The 12,257-nt window shown below is 48.8% G+C and overlaps 1 protein-coding gene across 1 annotated transcript in view; it reads right to left on the bottom strand.

The window, feature by feature from the left end:
• Positions 1–8,860, bottom strand: part of LOC126518329 (ATP-dependent RNA helicase vasa-like) — a 95,145-nt gene extending 86,285 nt beyond the window's left edge. The window contains exon 1 of the mRNA XM_055064310.2: positions 8,642–8,860. The gene's annotated coding sequence lies outside the window, so the exon portion shown is untranslated. The remainder of the gene's footprint in view (positions 1–8,641) is intronic.
• Positions 8,861–12,257: the final 3,397 nt, after the last annotated feature.

Genomic DNA, 12,257 nt, shown 5'->3' with positions numbered 1-12,257 from the left:
CGGTGTTCTCACCCTCGACGATGGCGAGGGGAGACAACACGAAGTACGCACCGTCTGGAACTCGACCGCTTCAGCCCGCGGGCGCAACCACACACGACGACGGGGCGGCCGTTGGGACGCGTCGACGAGCCGAACTGCACCACCGGATTGCACTGCTTGCCCCCTGGTCGAGCTGCCGAGAGACATATAGTAACTAGCGCTAACGAGACTAACGGAAGAAGACGTTCGGACAAGTTAGATAGGGAAATATTTGAAGCATATATTGCATTTCAAGAGCTGCTGATGAAAATGTAAGCGCTCCATCCCTGGCACTCACTGATAAAGAGGTAGCGTACCTTGAGAAGAACCTGATCAATGATTTGTAATTGCTTGCTGTGGGCGCCTATCATAGGCTTCGTTGCGCATGTGGTTTTCCCCTACGTGGCACGTTCGTTTACGCGTCCGTCTGCGCATTTATTTGAGCATACGGTGGTTTCTTGCATGCCATGTTTTTTTTGTGAATAAAGCTTGTCAGTTGAAGTCCAGCCCTCTGTCCTGTCCCAACTTTTTCTTCCGTTAGTCTTGTTAGCGCTAGTAACTATGTCTCAGCAAATGTCTGTACACGCCCTTGCAGCTTCGGTCCTGCCTCTCGCGATGTTCTTTTTTGTTTTTTTGTTTTTTTATTCTCGTCGTCGTGAACCGACCAACCCAACTCGGCAGGCGCCCGTATGCGGCCACACGCGCATTAACTAAGGTATATGAAATAAATAAAGGGGGAAAGGGGGGGCGAAAAAAGGAAACGCTGCGTTCGTGTTTTTAGTTTTTACCACATCCGCACGTGGTTGCCCCGTTTCTAAATGGAGAACAAAAAGATATATAAAAACGCGGGGAGAGGAGGAGACAATTCCCGTATATTTTTTGGACTATAGTCCGCCAACTATACGTGGTACTCACTGTCGTGATGCCTGCAGATATACGTAATTTGTTCTTTAATAAATAGGCGCGACCGCGGCTGCAACCATTTACCGTGCTTTAACAACATAGCGAGATCGGCTCTGGAATGATCGTCGCTGGGTACACGCAATACCTCCTACCGACACTGCTAGTCGTGGTCTACTAAAGTATTACCGAATTTACTACTCATTAACTTTTATTTTTATTATTATTATTATCATTATTATTATTATTATTACCAAGGACACGACGGTTGCAGAGACAGCGCGTTTACACGGCCGCAATGCTGACCCAACTCGCCCGACTGTGCGCATGTTGTGTGACCCTTCTTCGTTCGACGCCCTGTCTTTGTGCGCGCAAAAGTTTAATAAGTACCATGTACAACCAACTCGCCCAATCTGGACTGTATAGCTGCGTTGATCACAGCGTGAGCCTCGCGCAAGTTCCACTGCAAGCAAGCCCTGCATTCCCAGGGCCGACGTCCTCCCCCGCCCCCTTTCTTCGGCTTTTGGCCCCACCTGAAAATATTTCCGGAGTGGCCGGCTTCAGACGTCTATATGCGAAATCATTTTCACCAAAATTTGCCCCTGTGAACTACACGGGGTGTCCCAACTGCACCGAGATTTTGAAGTATGCAAATGCCACGTAGCTGGACAGTACCGAGGTTTTCCGTCGCTTGGAGATGTGATTTAGATTATTTCTTATTTTTTTGCATTCCGCCTAAGTACGTAATTAGTCTTAATTAATCAACTCAAACATTATAATTAGATTAAAAGTGACCGTGAGAAAATTGTAGAGCAACATGAACTCCCGATACAGCTTTCTCTCGCTCGATACGTGCTACATAACACTGTTTTTACGAGCGGGAAAGAAGCCCGCGAATACACGCGCAGTGCCTCGAATTGCCAGTCGCGCGGCAATGCTGCGTTCGCGGACGGGGGTTCGAATCGCGATGCGGGACGCGTTTTTTTTTTTTTTTTTTTTTCTTTCCCGGTGAGAACCCGACCAGCGACCGACCGCCGTTCGACCCATGCCAAACCATGGGACGGTAGGCAAGGAAAGGTTCAGGGGTGGGGGGGAAATAAAAAAAAAAGTATGCGTGCTGCTTGTTATCTCCTCTGCGATCGTTGACACTCGGGCGGCCGCGCGGTGCTGTCGGCTGTGTGCAAGGGAAAAAAAAAAAAAAACGTCGCCGACGATCACCATACTCCCTAAAACAGCTGGCCTCCTTAAAGTGATAGACGGTAGAAACAGCTGCACGACCGCCGTGTCGCGGTCTTTCTGGCGGCGTCGTGGCTACCGAACGCGGATGCAGCATAGAGTTAACATATAGAGTAACGCATAACACCATAGAGTTTCTTTGCTCTAAAAATATTAACACGCAATACCAAATAGCCCTACCAGTCTGCTTTGTGGAACGTATGGATGCGCGGTCACACTACGTTCCACGAGGCCGCGCGTATACGAGCAGCCACGCATGGATTGCGCTCGACGGAATCGGCACGTCGGTATCATCATCATCAGCCTGGTTACGCCCACTGCAGGGCAGAGGCCTCTCCCATACTTCTCCAACTACCCCGGTCATGTACTAATTGTGGCCATGTCGTCCCTGCAAACTTCTTAATCTCATCTGCCCACCTAACTTTCTGCCGCCCCCTGCTACGCTTCCCTTCCCTTGGAATCCAGTCCGTAACCCTTGATGACCATCGGTTATCTTACCTCATTCCATGCGTCGGTGTCGCACACACAAGACGAGAGTCTCTTCTCGTGTTCCCTTTCGCGCTTATCTATTCAGTGTGGATTTTACGTTCAAAAAAGAACGTCCCTTGTTTAGTCTCTCTTCAGGCGAGGCGTCAGTCTTTACGTGATAATTATGTTATCTGGATGCTGATTAAACGGTAGCTCAGATGCCACGCCGTTGCGCAGTTGGGCGCGAGGTCACGCGGTTTCCATTTCGCTCGCATTACGATGGCGGGAGGCATGCAAAAAAAACGCTGGTACGAATTTTGACCAGCTGCAAGGCGGGGTGTGCGGGGTTTAACGTTCGCCCTAAGTACGGCGCGCGAGCGTTTTTCCTAATGCAGGCTCCTAATCGAACCCTCGACCTCTTACTGAGCAGCGCATCAATGGCAACGGGTGAACACAATGTTTCTTCGCGTTTTTTTTTTTTTTTGTCCTGGCTGTTTCGTACACATTACAAGGCGTTTCGAAACGACCAGTACGACAAAAATAAACATAAAATAAGAGAATGTCCTGAGAACGCAGAGTTCGCCAGTAAAAAAAAAGGCCCAACGCTGCTGTGTCCTTCGTCAACCGGTTGCTCCGGTGCCGTGTTTTCCTGTCAGATCAAACACCACGCCGCCGCCTCCACCCGCTCGTCCCCTTTTTCGCACAACCATCGGCGATCGTTTCTGGTGTCCCTCTTTTTTTTTTTTTTTCGGTAGCCCTTTGTCGAGCGGCATGTTTGAGAGGAGGGGGGCACGCACGGGGAACGGGGAGTCGAGCTTCCCTCCTCTCCCGAAACGTTCAGGCCCTCCCCAATACTCGGCATCACTAAATCCGTGCAGTGAAGCGAAAGCTACGGGTCGTGATCGACTCGACGGCCCAAAGCAGCAACGAGAAGCAGCTGCGGTGTGTCACCGAGAGGACGCCCATCTGCAAACCGCTAATGGCTCCTTCATTCGGCCCGGAGCGCAGAGTGGTGCAGGGAAGCAGGTGGGCTGCCCTTTCCCATCAGTTGTTTCTCTCCCTCTCTTCAGCCAGCGTCGCGCACGTAGGCGGGCAACACGGTGACGACTCTCTTCTGGTACTATATTTCCTGCTTGATTAAAACGCTCTGCTGGAACATCAAGGAATGCGCCAAAGGAAGTAACAAACAGATCACTTAATGAAGTGCAGTAGGCTACAAAAGATTACGGGACGCGGTATTTGCGGCAAGAAGCTGAATTCCCGCGAATGAACGAAACAAAGCCTCGAATCCAAAGTTGCAGCCCACAGTGTATATATATATATATATATATATATATATATATATATATAAATGTGTGTGTGTGTGTGTGTGTGTGTGTGTGTGTGTGTGTGTGTGTGTGTGTGTGTGTGTGTGTGTGCCACGTCGCTGGACAGATCAGAATGACGTCGCTTGGAGCAAGTCAGGCGATTCTTTATTTTTTGCCTAATTACACAATTCGTGCTTACTAATCGATAAACTTCTCAAATAGTATATTGAGAGTGAAAGTATCATTATCAAACAACGCAAAATTCGGGAAAGTGTCACGGGCACTTTTACGCATTTCGCGGTCTTTCAGGATTGGAAAAGTATTTTCACGTAGCACGTATTGAGCAACAGAAAGCTGGATTGAGAATTTTTTAGCGTGGTATAGAATTTTCCCACTGGCACTTTTGCTCAGAATATACTATCTGAGCAGTTGATTAACCGAAATAACCGTGTAGATATAGGCGAAAATACAAAAAAAGTCGGACTTTACCGTCCAGCTACGTGGCACTTGCGCATATTTAAATTCAGGCACTAGTTACTTGGGACACATGGTTCGTTTGAGGTTCCTTAACGTGTACCTTAACCTTAGTGCACGAGCATTTTTTTGCATTCCGCTTTCATCGCAATGCGGCCGCCGCGGCTGGGATCGAAGCCGTCACCTCGAGCTCAGCCTAGTCTTTACACACACGTGTGTGTGTGTGTGTTAAATAGAAATCTGCTAAGTGGAAAAGAAACCGCTATTGCTGTTCAGCGCTCCGTTTCAGGTGCAACGCTGTGGAAGCTACGCACCAAGTCCGGTGACGAAAAGAAGTATCACTCCGCGCGTTCCGTCCATGCTTCGGTGCGCGCCAACGGCGTTTGCTCGCGCGAGCGTGCGCGTGAGGCTGCCGCGACGAGCTGGGGAAAAAAAAATAGGACGAAAAAAAAACGCCACGAAGAACAAATTGATTTAAAACAAGGGCAGTGGGTAGCCATATACCACAGTTTGTTTCAAAGCATTAAACCTTTCTTTTTTTCATTCAATACTGAACCTAAATAAAGAAGTTTCACACAAGTTCGATCAAGATTATCGAACTGTTTCTCAGTGCGGACGCAGCCACAGCAGAAGGTATCCCTAGCCTCCACAGCGTTGTACCTGATGATGTCCGAAACGGAGTAGCGTGAAGACAAACAGCTGATCTCAATAGTAGCGACAAAACATACCTAATGATTCGTCCTTGGCGTGAGATGAGAGTAAGCGATGATCGATTTTACCGTTTATTTGTTGCTGTCAGGGCGAAGGGACAGTGTCACACGTACACTTCTGATCGCGATCGGGGCCGATCCGCATCGTATTTCTTGATCGCGATCAACAGTGGTCGCTGCTACACGGCCCAACGATCCGGACCGAGTTATCGTCTGCTGATCGTCGGCAACCACTTCGGGAACTCGAAGAACTGCATAATGCCTTGGCTCCAAATTCAGATTTGCAAAATGTGATTAAATTTGGACAGTATTTCAATTTTATGGCTTACTGTATTGCTGATAAAAATATTTTTAAACGTTCTTTCTTGAGCTGCCTTCCCTTTTTGTTTTAGCGTTTTCAGAATACTGCGCTAGAGTGCGCAGACTTCAGCCTGCAGCAAGCAATCGCGTTCAAAGGGCCTGATCGCGATCGCCATTTTTGGATTTTGACTTTTGGAATTCCAAGGTGTCCTTAGGTATCGCCTAATAGATGCGAATGCAAAGCCTTGAAAAGCCTACTGTAATTCACCTTAATCCACCTCCATCAACGCTAATCCACCTTAATCTACCCTAACTTAACCCACTTCACCCACCCTAATGCTCCTTAATATGTCTTAATCCTTGTTCATGCAACTTAATCCTCCTTTATACACCCTAATACACCTTAGTCCCCTAATCCTCCTTAATCCATCCTAATAGGTGGTAATACTCCTTCATTAACCCTAATTCACCTTAATCCACCCTAATCGACGTTAAGCTTTCTTCATACACTTTAATCCACCGTAGTACTCCTTAATACACTTTAATCCTTGTTCATGCACCTTAATCCACCTTAATAATCCTTGACGTAATAGTTTTGCGGAAACCCGCAAGGTGGAGAGAAGTAACTAAGGAAAAAATGAGACGTCTTGCTTTGTAGCAATTGCTACGATTGGGTGGATGTCTTATTTTCCCTCAATCATCCTTAATACACCCTAATCGGTCTGAATACTCCTTCATTAACCTTAATTCACCTTAATCTACCCTAACACAACTTAGCCCACTTGGTCCTCCTTAATCCACCCTAATCGGTCTTAATCCTGCTTCATCTACCTCAGTCCACCCTAATCCTCCTTAATACGCCTTAATCCTTGTTCATGCACATTAATCCTCTATACACCCTAATATCCTTAACCCACCCTAATCCCCATTATTCCACCCTAATCGGTCTTAATACTTCTTCATTAACCATAATTCCCATTAATCCACCCTAATCGACCCTAATCCACCTTAATCATCATCCACGTTAATCTACCCTCTTCTTCCTTAATACAGCTTAATCATCCTTAATACACCCTATAATCCTCCTTAATTAACCTTAATCCTCCCTAATCCACCTTATTCAATCACTAATCATTAACCTCGTCGCATGATATTTTCTGCTCACAACGAGACCTTGAGAGAGATTCCGACTGAATAACAACAGTGGGTGACGTGCGAGGTGATGGAGTACCAGCAGAATAACCCCATTTTGATGCAACATACAAACTGCCACAGCAGAAACGCTGGTGAGCAGGCCGGAAGAATTTAAAAGATGCAGCATTTTATACGTTTAGCGTAGCGGAGCGGACCTTTCGTAGTTGCAGCGCCCCCTGGCTAAATGCAGGGTAATGAAAGAAAATAAAAACACCTATTGATGACTTTTATACAGCAAAACGTATATATGTATATATATAACTTATTTCTCCATGAAGTATCTAGACGTGCGCTTGTAATGCGTTACCGGTCCATTTTATCCAATCGAAAATAAAGCGCCGTCTTGGGGAACGCCACGTGATAGCCAGCGCGCTTGCTTTCTGCAGCCAATCCAATCCTTTCTGACGCCAACGCTAGCCAAAGCACTGCGCAGCACGCTCCGCTCAGGCAGCTTCTAAGCGGACCGTGTTCCTCGCTCCGCTATCCCGCGTACGGCTAAGCGGACGGCGCATGCGCATTCGCGCTTCCGCTCCGCTTAGCTGCTTAGCGGAGCGTAAACACGCTCAACTAAAACACTCTATTAGGGGATGCTTTGATACAAGCAATAAGAAAGACGACTCGCCTCGCAAACAACACTGTTCTTTGCCGGAACAAAGTTCTTTCGGCCAATGTTATGCAGCCACTGCTTCCTGTGCAAGCCGTCAGGCTTTCCTTGTGGTATCATAAAAAACTGCACAACCATCTTCAGGCTTGTTGCTGCAGTTATATTGCTATATATACAGCACGGCATAGCGTTAGCACAGAGAGCAGGAAACACAGCGTACAACGTGCGCTACGCCGAGCTAGCCGAGCTGAGGAGAAAAATGGCGAACAAAACGGAAAAACACAAACAAAACGCAGGACATCCGCGTTTCCAAGGGCAACGGCAGGGAGACCAATCGTCGTACAGGAAAACGGGCACAAGACCGCGTACCGCGGGTGGAGGGGGAGGCAATGGGGCGAGGAGGTCGCGTAGCGGCGGCAGAGTTCAAAGAGTGGCGGTACTTTCAAATTATCGAGGGACATTACGCTGCCACGGGCTCACGCGGCCGCTGCTTCCGAAATCGTACTCTGCAAGTAACCCCCACTAATCGACGCATCAAAGCAGTCGTGCGCGGATGTTCGCGTTCGCATACATTATTGCAGTGAAAGTAATTTTCGATTATCTGGCTGAGCCACGCAATACGGACGCGACTCAACGGCACCGAAACACGTATACCGAGCGCGTGTAAAGGCATCGCCGTCGGAGCATGTAGCTTCGGGGCCGTGTTGAGTCGTTCGATACTGTTGGTCGCAACAAAGAAGCCAAATCGACATCCCGAGGACTGCATTTTGTGGCTATCAATTTAAATTTCTATTTATTTATTTATTTATTTATTTATTTAGCCCTTGGACGCCAGCATATGATCGCTAGGATCGGCCACTAGGCGTCCGGCGGACGCAGGAACACAAAATACCCCCAAATCGGCGTTCTTCCAGACAAAACTTTCAGGCGGCAAAGACGCTTCGCTGCTAACTATCGCGCATTGCAGATTCACGACAGACCCGTGGTGCGCTTTGCGCGGACGCGACCGATAAGAGACATCCGGCATCAGAAACGGACGGAAAAGATAAATAAAGGGAAGAAAGAAAATGCGCAGCAACGAGTACCCTTCTCGTCGACCCGCGGTCGTGCTGTCTCAAGGACTTATATCGCGCCGAGCGTCCTTGACGGCAAAAAGAGCAGTCGCCTGACGGCGTTCTCAGGAGCGTTCCATCGCGTACCCCGTGGTCACACGGGGACCTTTCTAAGCACGATCGAGTCCGAAAGGCATCGAATCTCTCGACGGTGGCTGGCTCCCTTCCGCAGCTTGCTCAAAGTAGGCAATCACGATCGAGAGACTCTGACCCGATCGGCCTCGATCGCGATCGAAAGCGACCCGGTGACCTGGCTGTGACCCTTCGGCGCGGTTCCGTCGCGGAAAAAACGACGCAAAAATGCTGACGCAAACTTGCCAATTCCGTCGGAGAATTCCGGCGCTGTGCCGCGGTCTCCAATGGGGGGCACTGCGACGGTGCCCTGACCAGCGCTGTTCCCACGATGTCGCTGTTCCCACGATGAATCCTGTCGGACACGTCAGCATTCAGCGCCGGTGCAGACACTCGGACGCCACACTCCTGGCTGGCGCATCTGGGGGAAATGGAACGGCGAAAGGCTCGAGAGCTGCCCGTGCGCTGCTCGCACTTCGGCGCACGAGACGTGACGTGGCGCAGTGCGCCGAGTTCCTCAAGCACGGCCATTTGCAGTGCTCTCGCAGGGGACCCTCGCGTTTAAAAAGACTGCACTAAAATAGGGCCGTAATTTGAGGTCTTACCGATTGCCCTGCCACCTGTGAATCGGGAAGTAAACCAACAAACGCCAGATCTTCGCACGTTTGTTGTTTAAATTGTGCTTGAAGCTTTTTAACAGAGTGCGCGCAAGTGTGGCATGTCCTTCGATTACGTCGCGGTCTCTGGGCCGCGGTGGACGCGGCGTTTCGTCAGTGGTGCGGCCTAAGGCGTCTGGAACGCGTGCGAGGATGACGTTGCGGAGCGCGTGCCTCGAGAGAAATTACACGACGTTCGTTGTTGCGGCACGTTTCACGACGGCACAGTCAAAATTTCTTCAAACAAGGGCAGAATTCGGATAGGTCCCTGCCCCCGTCCCCAGGGACGACTTTCGCTTTGCCCGTGTGTCAAATGTCTAAAGGAAGAAGAAGAAAAGAAAAAAGAAGCTAGCCGCTGCGTTTGTAGTTTCCCCCCTTACTCTAATTAGCGTTTACCGCATGTATGAGAGCGTCCAATTTCAAGTAGGGGTGTGAGAATATTCGAAACTTTCGAATAACGAATCGAATAGTCACTATTCGTAAATGCGAATATTTTTTCGAATACTTTGCGAGTATTTCAAAACGTCAAACGCGCACAAATAAACATAAATTTAGACCAACAGTACTGTACGTTATCACCCCCGCGGGCGTAGTATAGACACAAAACATGAGCACTTGCTCAGCGCAGCATGCTACGTCACTTAGGTAGCCATACTGTACAGTGATCATTCTGAAGGATCCTGTGCATGCGAAGAAACTACTCGTTTGCTCCTAATGCTCCATTCGTGTTTTAATGAACAACACTTCATAACGTACTGCAGTGACAGAAGCGCGGTAACTTTAATAATTACAAGTTGTTAACAGCGTATTACATTAATTGTGACATCGGCCATTGATTATTCGAAAACTATTCGAAATGTATTCGGCGCCATATTCGATTCGTATTCGCTTCGGTCTCAATTTGTTTACTACCACGTCCCTTTCCGTTTGGTTCCGTGGGCGTGCCTTGTTACGATCGGCCTGCGGGGGTAGCGTCATTCGAGCCTTTCCCAGCCCGCTGCGACGAGTCGCTTTGTAAAGCCAACAATGCGCCTCCTCGGACAGCCCAGCGGCGCCAACAAGGCTAGCCACGTTCGGCGGACCGAGTATCGTTAGTTGGTTCGCTGTCGCCTTCACGGCCTACTTGGAGCAAGAGAATTCCTGGAAAAGGGTGTTTCGCGGGGCTTTCTCACGGGCTCCAGAAAACGTCACAGTCGATTGACAGATGCGGCGGCTAACTGTGGAGTCAGCTCTGGAATCAAGAGACGCCAGCTTGGGTCAAGCGTATCAACCCCTGTCAACGAGGACCCTCTCCACTCGGTGTGTTCAGTGAAGCCAAAGTGCGGAAGTGAGCGTGTGAACCCTCCCCCTCAAAGGCCGGTCAACTACGACGACTTTGGACACTCCCATTGGACGAAGGTTGAACGGCAGTTTTCCCTCACCTAGAGATCTAGGGAGGACAGAGGGTTTTTAAGCAGCCGTTTTCGGCTGCTCCGTGTGCTTCCTTTTCAGTAATGCTAGACTGATGAAATGTATCTCCTGTCTTCATGTAGATATTGTTCTCGATGCGAGCAAGCTCCTCCCTTCAACAACGTCCTTAGCGTGGATGAGTCGGACGATGGCATGGGCCAGCTACCACTTATTTCATGCCCGACCCCAACTCTTGCAGCCTCCATCCTACGCAGCAGGCATATGAGATAAGTGTGAGCTTAGAGGTCAGCAGCAACCGGGCCAGTTGGTATTCCATGCTGAAGTGACTAGCGCAGGAGTGGACACGGTACACAAAAAGGCGACCAACTAGCCCGGTCTCACACCCTGCTTCAGTTCATTTCTAGTTCGCCGGGCTTTGTTGATTGTGTTAATCTTCATCCGTCTGTCCTCGTAACCTTGATCGTAATCACTGTTTGCCGTGCCCGCGTCTTTGGATACCGTATTCGCAACCAGCAGCTGCCCGCAGACGTCTTAGCAGTCTTCGGTTTGCGCTTGTCCTTGTCGGCTTTTTGCATCCCGTGTCCACTCCTGCGCTAGTCCCTTCAGCACGCAATATGAAGGCTCGATAAAGAGAGAAATTGAGCGCGCAGGGTAAAATTACAAATTATGCAAATATTAGCTCGTTTATTAGCGGACGTAGCCGCCAGCCAAGCAGGCATCACCGTAACTATAAACAGTAATGACTAACATATTTATTGCACCGAACAGAGAAACACTAGTCGCCTTTCCCACGTGCCTGCTTACGGCACGTTTATTTTATTTGTTTATTCCTAAATATATTTATTAATGAATATCTTACATGCATTCAGGAAGCATTGGCTAAACCCCCGTGGTTGCTTAGTGGCTTTGGCGTTTCGCTGCTATGCACGAGGTCGCGGGATCGAATCCTGGTCGCGGCGGCTACCAATGGAGGATCAATGGCATTAATGGAGGCGAAATGCAAAAACGCCCATATGCCGTGCATTGGGTGCACGTTAAGTAAGCCCATAGGGTCAAAATCAATCCAGCGTTCACCACTACGGCGTGCCTCATAATCAGATCGTGGTTTGCGCACTTAAATCCCCAGAATTTAATTTGTTTAGGCATTGGCGTAGGGGGAAACTTCAGTTACATCCACGTAAAACAAGCGTTATTCGAAAAGGCAAAAAAATAAGATAAGTTCACCGACGATTACGATACTCCCTAACGCGAAATTTTAGCGCAGCTCTACACGTGTTTTCGTTGCGCCATACATTGGCTGGCGCAGACAGTCTGGCTCGTGCTGCGCGTTGTAAACGGAGCGCAGTGTGGCGCGACTGCCTCGCTAATCGGGAGATCGCGAGAGGCAGCGCGTGGGCGCGATTCACGGCAGCCGCCGCAGACAGACCTCCGCTCATGCAGCACTTTGCATTCCACCGTTGAAGCACGCTTTATGTATTTGATTCTAGGTAGCTTTTCTTTTTTTTTCACCCTGGCCGCCAATTTTAGGACCAAGAAAGCTTTTACAAGTTCCATTTCGCCAACTTGTGCTATCCACTCTAACTTGGCCAGTCATGGTAGTTATAGTTCTCTCTCTAAATTCTCCCCCTCGAGGCGCCTGCGCATGAGATTCAGCCACATGGATGCTTTTCTTGTGATTTACAACTCTATTGGGGACATAAAGCGAGAACGTTATTAAATTTCTAGAATTATATGTTGCAATTCTTATATTATATCGAAATTCCCTATATAGCTCTCTTCTCGTTTGTACATTGTTT

This window comes from Dermacentor andersoni, chromosome 11 (genome assembly GCF_023375885.2).
Source record: "Dermacentor andersoni chromosome 11, qqDerAnde1_hic_scaffold, whole genome shotgun sequence".
Taxonomy (NCBI): Eukaryota; Metazoa; Arthropoda; class Arachnida; order Ixodida; family Ixodidae; genus Dermacentor; species Dermacentor andersoni.
The sequence above is the reverse complement of the archived record's forward strand: the minus strand, read 5'-3'. Positions and strand labels throughout refer to the sequence as shown.